This window comes from Dendrobates tinctorius, unplaced genomic scaffold (genome assembly GCF_039654945.1).
Source record: "Dendrobates tinctorius isolate UK_male_01 unplaced genomic scaffold, ASM3965494v1 ptg000020l, whole genome shotgun sequence".
Lineage (NCBI taxonomy): Eukaryota > Metazoa > Chordata > Amphibia > Anura > Dendrobatidae > Dendrobates > Dendrobates tinctorius.
This window is the reverse complement of record NW_027361688.1, coordinates 13,858,924-13,866,475: the sequence shown is the minus strand read 5'-3', so window position 1 is coordinate 13,866,475 and position 7,552 is coordinate 13,858,924.

The window sequence follows — 7,552 nt, the reverse complement described above, 5'->3', positions numbered from 1 at the left end:
GCTTGATAGCATTCCAGAGCTCCTGCGCTGTGTGGCTTCGATTCCCCAAAGAAATTAATTTGAGTACAGCCTGTTGACGTTTGGCCACGGCTGTGCTCATATCGGTCGTAACAGGCTCCTGCTCTGCTGTTTCTGAGGAACTTGAGTAGGAGGAGGAGTCTATGTGTACAGACTGGAGTCCTGCAATCCGTGGCGTTGGAAGAACACGTACAGCGCCACTCTCCAGATCTGTACCCGGCTCCACAACATTGACCCAGTGGGCAGTGAGGGAAAGGTATCGTCCCTGTCCATGGTTACTGGTCCACGCATCGGTGGTCAGGTGGACCTTGCTACTAACGGCGTTTAGTAGCGCATGTTTTATTTTGCCCTCAACATGTTTCTGCAGGCCAGGGACGGCTCGTCTGCTGAAATAAAAGCGGCTGGGCACGTTGTATTGGGGGACTGCCAATGCCATTAAGTCCCGGAAGGTGTCAGTGTCCACCAGCCTGAATGACAGCATTTCAACTGCCAGAAGTTTGGCAATGCCAGCATTCAGAGACTGTGCTCGGGGATGGTTTGCCGAGTAAGGGCGCCTTTTATCCCATGCCTGTGCTAACGATGGCTGTGATGGATGGGAACGTGCTGCTATGGGTGGAATCTGACAGGGTCTCCGGACAACAGTGGCAGAGGTTCTTCCTTGGCGATCCTGTGAGGAAGCCGAACCAGCAGTGTGTGAGCTGGAGGAAGAGGCCCCAACACGAACTGAAGAGGTGGTAGGTGGTGCTGTACGTTGGCCTACGTCTTCAGGGTGTCTCTGCAACTCCAACTCGTGCTTGGTGCGCACATGTTTCCACATATTTGTGGTATTGAGGTTGCTGACATTTCTCCCTCTTTTGACTATCTGATGACACAGCTTGCATTTGACAAAGCAAATGTCATCTGCAACTGTGTCAAAAAAGGACCACTCACTGCAACTCTTGGGAGCGCCCGTTTTGCCTTTGGAATGAGGAATGCTCCTAACGGGTGCCGAAGTGGAGGGTACAGGCAACCAAGTCTTCCCCCTCCCTCTGCCTCCTGTTTTGGCCAGTAGGGGAATCTCTTCCTCCGAGCTGCTCCCACCACCTTCCTGTTCCTCACGCCATGATGGGTCAAGGACCTCATCATCTTCCCTCCCCTCTTCAAACAGCTGCTTCTCCGGGGTTGTCTCGCCAGCACCGTACGCACCAGAAAGTGGCAACTGAGTCTCGTCATCATCTGATGCGTACTGAGGTGTGCTGACCATAGGCACTGGCCCACTCGCCTCTTCAGATTCAGAGGGACAAAGAAGTTGCGCATCACTGCATACTCCCTCTTCTTCACATTCAGGAATGCTGCTTGGCTGGCCCCCTCTTTCCAAGCCAACAGATTCCGAGAACAGAAGTAGAGACTGTGATGGCTCCTGTCCATGTCTCTCTGACGGCCTGGGCACTTTGGCAGGTGGTGAAGAGACAGATGGTTGCTCTTCGGTGCTCTGGTCCTGAGAGGCTGTGGAAGTAATTGAAGTCGATGCGTTAGCTGCCATCCATCCGACAACGGCTTCAATTTGTTCCTCCCGCAGCAGTGGGGTACGTTGAGGTCCTACAAAGCTGCGCATAAAGGACTGTTGCCTGCTAAAACTGAGGGATGCTGATCCACTGGTGCCCGCAGCAGGCCCAGAATCCCCACGTCCTCTCCCTGCAGAATCCCCACGTCCTCTCCCTGCTGAAACCCCACGCCCACGCGCCTTACTCCCTGCCTTCTTCATCTTGCCAGACTGCTTAAGATAGGCAGAAAAGTACAAAGGGGGGCCTTAGTGTGCTTATTCCTGAACAGCTGGTTACAGGTACAAGAAACACTAATTTTATGAAGTGTGTGTGTGTGGACTACACTTTAATAGGAGCTGATGTGGCCTACACAAGTTCCAAATGTAGTGTTTGGTGAACTTTTTTTGTGGTTTCTTTGTTGGAAACAAACTCAAAGTATGTGAACAAAGAATTGAAACTGATAGTATCACCAACTTTTTGGAGCTATTACAATGCAGGCAGGTAACCTACAATGCAAAAGATGAGGCTCCAAAAAAATTGGGTAATACTAATCTGGCTGCGCCGGCAGGGCACAAGCCAGAAAAAAAGGCTCCTCTATCTACTCATATATAGTGTTTGCAACCAACCAATGTTGATGGATACGGATGGATGCACACTAATAGGAGAAGAAAAAATGAGCTGCACTCAAAGACAAATGTGTGAGGCAGTGACGCACGTTGAGCGTCCTACAACCAGACGTAGCTGCAGGACACTCTACTCTGCGTGAGCTGCACTCACACACAGTCAGAGACCTCTCAGACAGCCGTGAACAGTGCAGCTAAGTGGGCACTGGCACTGACAGGCTGCAGAAAGGCTCCGCTGTGTACTCCTATATAGTGTTTGCAACCACCGTAGATGGAGACGGATGGATGCACACTAATAGAAGAAAAAATGAGCTGCAATAAAAGAAAAATGTGTGAGGCAGTGACACGCTGAGCGTCCTACAACCAGACGTAGCTGCAGGACACACTACTCAGCGTGAGCTGCACTCACACACAGTCAGAGACCTCTCAGACAGCCGTGAACAGTGCAGCAAAGTGGACACTAGCACTGAAAGGCTGCAGAAAGGCTCCGCTGTCTACTACTAGTGTTTGCAACCAACGTATATGGATACGGATGGAAGCACACTAGATTGAAATTATGCAAAAAATGCAGCTCAAAAATTAAAAGATGTATGAGGCAGCAGTGATCACACTGGGTGGCCTACAGCCTGACATGGCTGCAGGACCCACTCCACAGCGTGAGCTGCACTCACACAGCCCTTGCAGACAGCTGTGAACACTGCTGCTAGGGCAAAGAAGGCTACAGTGGTGGTTTATGTAGCCTGGGTAAAGCACTAGATGTTTGGTGGAATCGCTATTTCTAACTGTCCCTCACAGTCTTCTACAGCAGCCTGTCCCTAACTGAATTCACAGCAGAGTGAACCAGAAATGGCGGCTGCGGTGGCTTTTATAGTGCATCATGACATCATTTCGGCAGCCAATCACAGCCATGCCAATAGTTAACATGCCTACATGCCTAACAGGATGTGCCCACACTTCGGAGGATTCCCATTGGCTTAATCAAAGCAAGCAGGCTCATAGCATGATGGGAACTTCCGATTCCGGAACCCGATATGACAAAAGTATCGGAAGTCAGTATCGGAATTCCGATACCGCTAATATCGGCCGATACCCGATACTTGCGGTATCGGAATGCTCAACACTAATCATTACCATATCGTTGTACTATGGCCTCCATAGTGGGCAATGGCCAATAAGAGATGATCCTAATAGAGAGAACTGTAAAGTCAGGAGACGCGACCTGTTCCCGGCCTCCTGGATAAAGAAAACCTTTAGGAATCGCCAGTTTCCGGGAAGTTTCAGGCAAGATCAGGGGCGGTTGGGATTTGCTGACTCTTCCATGAGTCCGGATCGTCTCTTCTTCTTCTGGCCCTGGTGCGATGGCTGCCCGTGAGCCCCCTACAGCTACACCTCCAGCCCCTACTATATCACAAGGAGACACGTGACAGAGTAGTAATATTACAGGAGGGGAGGACAGTTTATTATACCGAGCGGTTACATTAGATATAATACAGTGTGAGGATTACAGGAAAAACACAATCTCCAAAATGATAGAAAACCAGAAATATCCCAGAAGTGACCAACACGGGACATAATGACAACCCTTGTCCTGTGAGATAGAAAGGTGGAATAAGGCCGTCACACAGATTATTGTATGATGAGCAGTTATACATTCTCCTGTTACACTTTATCAATTCCTCACTAGGTGCGATATGTATAGGCCGCGTCTCTGCACCCTCGGTCCTATTGTAAGGCCCAGACTGTGATGAGCGTCATAGGAAACTGCCAGTGACGGTATACAGCAATCCTGAGATTATACCGTATATGTAGTACAAGCGAGCAAACGACTGCAAGACTGAAAAAGAAGGAAAAACTAAACAAAAGATATAAAAAATAGGAACAAAAATAAAAAACAATTAACATATTGTATCCTCCCCAGTTACAAACAATGACAATTTAAAACACAAAATATTTCATATTCCCGCATCCACAAAAATTCAACCTGTTGAAAATATAAAATTACTTCGCCCGTACGGTGAACATCATGAAGCAAAAAAGGAAAGAAATCAAAACTCCAGAATGTCTGTTTTTTTCTGTCACCACAATTCCCTTGAAAAATCAATCAAAAGTGATCACAATATTGTATAGACCCGAAAATGGCAGCTATAAAACTACATCATGTAGAGCAGTGGTCCCCAACCTTTTTTGCACCGGGGACCGGTTTCAAGCAAGACCATTCTTCCATGGCCCGGCAGGGCGGGGATGGAGGTGTGGCAGGGGCGGGGCTTTGGTCATAAGGTGGCGGGGCTATGGACACGGTTGTAGTGTAGCAGTGCATACTTATAATTAACATTTATAATGTGACTCAACTCACCATAGGTTTTGAATAAGTGCTCCATCACCCCCTTCTCCCCATCATTGCCTTCACCCCATCACTCCCTTCTCCCCATCATTGCCTTCTCCCCATCACTGCTGTCTCCCCATCATTGCCTTCACCCCATCATTCCCCTCTCCCCATCATTGCCTTCACCCCATCACTGCCATCTCTCCATCATTGCCTTCACCCCATCACTGCCATCTCTCCATCATTGCCTTCACCCCATCACTCCCTTCTCCCCATCATTGCCTTCACCCCATCACTGCCGTCTCCCCATCATTGCCTTCACCCCATCACTGCCGTCTCCCCATCATTGCCTTCACCCCATCACTGCCGTCTCTCCATCATTGCCTTCACCCCATCATTGCCTTCACCCCATCACTGCCGTCTCCCCATCATTGCCTTCACCCCATCACTGCTGTCTCCCCATCATTGCCTTCACCCCATCATTGCCTTCACCCCATCATTGCCTTCACCCCATCACTCCCCTCTCCCCATCATTGCCTTCACCCCATCACTGCCGTCTCCCCATCATTGCCTTCACCCCATCACTCCCTTCTCCCCATCATTGCCGTCTCTCCATCATTGCCTTCACCCCATCACTCCCCTCATGGCCTTCTCCTCATGTCCCCATCTCCTCCAGGGCCAGGCTACACAAACACAGACCAACACACACACAGACACACAGACATACATGTACACACATTATACACACACACACAGACAGACATACACATACACACAGACACCACCTCTCTCCTCTCACCTGCCCGCCGCCCGCGCTTCCTCTCACTGACACAGCAGCGGCCGCGCTCCTCTCTGTGTCAGTCAGAGACAGGAAGCGCGGGCGGCGGGCAGGAAGCTGGACGGGTCCTTGCAGCTCCGCTCCTGCTATTCCCTCTTGCAGGCAGCGGAGCTGCTTGATCGCTCCCTGCCCGCCGCTAAGAGCTGCTGCGCGCCGCCCCAGCCCCCGCTACGCCACTGACCGCCCCTGGCTCCCCTTGTGTCCGCGGACCGGCAAGGGCACTGCAGCGGCCCGGTGCTGGGCCGCGGACCGGCGGTTGGGGACCCCTGATGTAGAGAACAAGAAGTAAAGAAGATCTCTAAATAAGGGGAGACACTGAGCAATTTATTTTCAGGCCACGTTCACACGTTGAGTATTTGGTGAGGTTTTTTTTACCTCAGTATTTGTGACCAAACCAGGAGAGGAACAATCAGAGGAAAAGTCTAATAGAAAGACGTCACCACTTCTGTATTATCACCCACTCCTGAGTTTGGCTACAAATACTGAAGTAAAACACTGACCAAATACTGATCGTGTGATCGTGGCCTGAAAATAAATTGGAATATCATTGATCTAAGTGTGGTCGGGTGAAATATAAGGTCGTGTGCAGGAGCCCTGAGGATCGTTCTCCAGACGGTCTTTTTGGTATAAGTTATATTGGTGAAAAATAACAGATGGCGCCAGGAACAATGTCGGCAGGTGAAAAAAATCCCAGCATGTGCGAGTATCTTGTGTAAATCGGATGAGACTCATCTATTCAAGTCTATGGGTGCGGAAAAAAAATAATAAAAATAAAATGTATGTGATGCCATACAGCGCCACGGTATAGGATCTGATTTGTACGGATACATTGTAATTCTGTAACACAGGAAACTGTAACTGGTTAATAGCTGCTGTTAAAAAACGAATTCTGCAAGGAGGACAAGTGTGAAAAAGATCGTCCCACTTTTCTGGATGAAACTCTGAATTATTTTTTATATGGTTTTGTTACCCTCCCCTAAAACTAATAACAGTAATGATCCTGGGGGGTCGTCCATAATGGGGTCCAGAGATCACATGACCTGTTAATATTAAGGCTGTGTGCACACGCTGCGGAATCTGCTGCAGATTGATCCGCGTGGATTTTCAAAGTCCGCAGATAAATCCACAGGTCAAAAGACTTGTGGTTTATCTGCGGATTATCCTGCGGTTTTACCATCTCCACAATGGAGGAGATGGTAAACCGCTGCGGAATCCGCAGAAAGAATTGACATGCAATTCTTTCTGCGGTTTAGAAACCGCAGCAAAATCTGCACGGACAATTCCGCAGCATCTGCACTGCTGTTTCCATTTCCCATAGGGAATAATGGTACTGCGGATCCGCAGCAGAATCCGCAGCGTGTGCACACAGCCTAACAGTTCCTCCACTCAGATTCCTCTCCCTGTGATGTCACCGGTCTCTGGGCAAATATCTTACAACAACTATTACACAGGTCAACGAAAAAAAATTTTTTTTCTGGTGTCCAAAATATTTTAATGAATTTGGGGTATTTTTGGGGTGCTGATTCTGAATATGTCATCAGTTTTGCCAGATTGGCTCAAGTTTTTGAGATTTTTGGTATCTTATTTATAGCACTTGTTGGTAAATGCGACGCATCATCTCATTAATTTCTTTGGATTAGTACTTGAACTGAGCAGTTCTCAATATAGTTTTGTGTTAATTAGTGTTCTAAAAGTTTGTTCATAGCTTGATTTTTGCACTAACTTTATGTTGTTGTCTGTTTTCCAGTGAAAAGCATGAACTCATCATGAAGAAGTTGTCTTAACGATCCAGACTCATTCTGTTACATTTGTGGTGAATATACACTGCCAAAACATAGAAGAAACATAACAGACTTCGTAAAAAAAGTGTATTTTGCCTATTTTGGGGTTATGCTTGGGGACCAAGACAAGTTTTGGGCACCACACATAGTGTGCAAAGCATGTATCGAATTATTACGAAAATGGAGCAAAGGACAAAGAAAAAGCTTCAAATTTGGTGTTCCAATGGTGTGGAGAGAGCCAAAAAATCATCATGATGACTGTTATTTCTGTGCAGTGCAAGTGCAAGGATTCAATAAGCATAAGAAACGAAAATGGGAGTAACATGGAATCTGCAAGAAGGCCTGTCCCTCATTGTGAAGATGTGCCTGTACCTGTGTTTACCATAAATAACAGTCGTCATGATGATTTTTTGGCTCTCTCCACACCATTGGAACACCAAATTTGA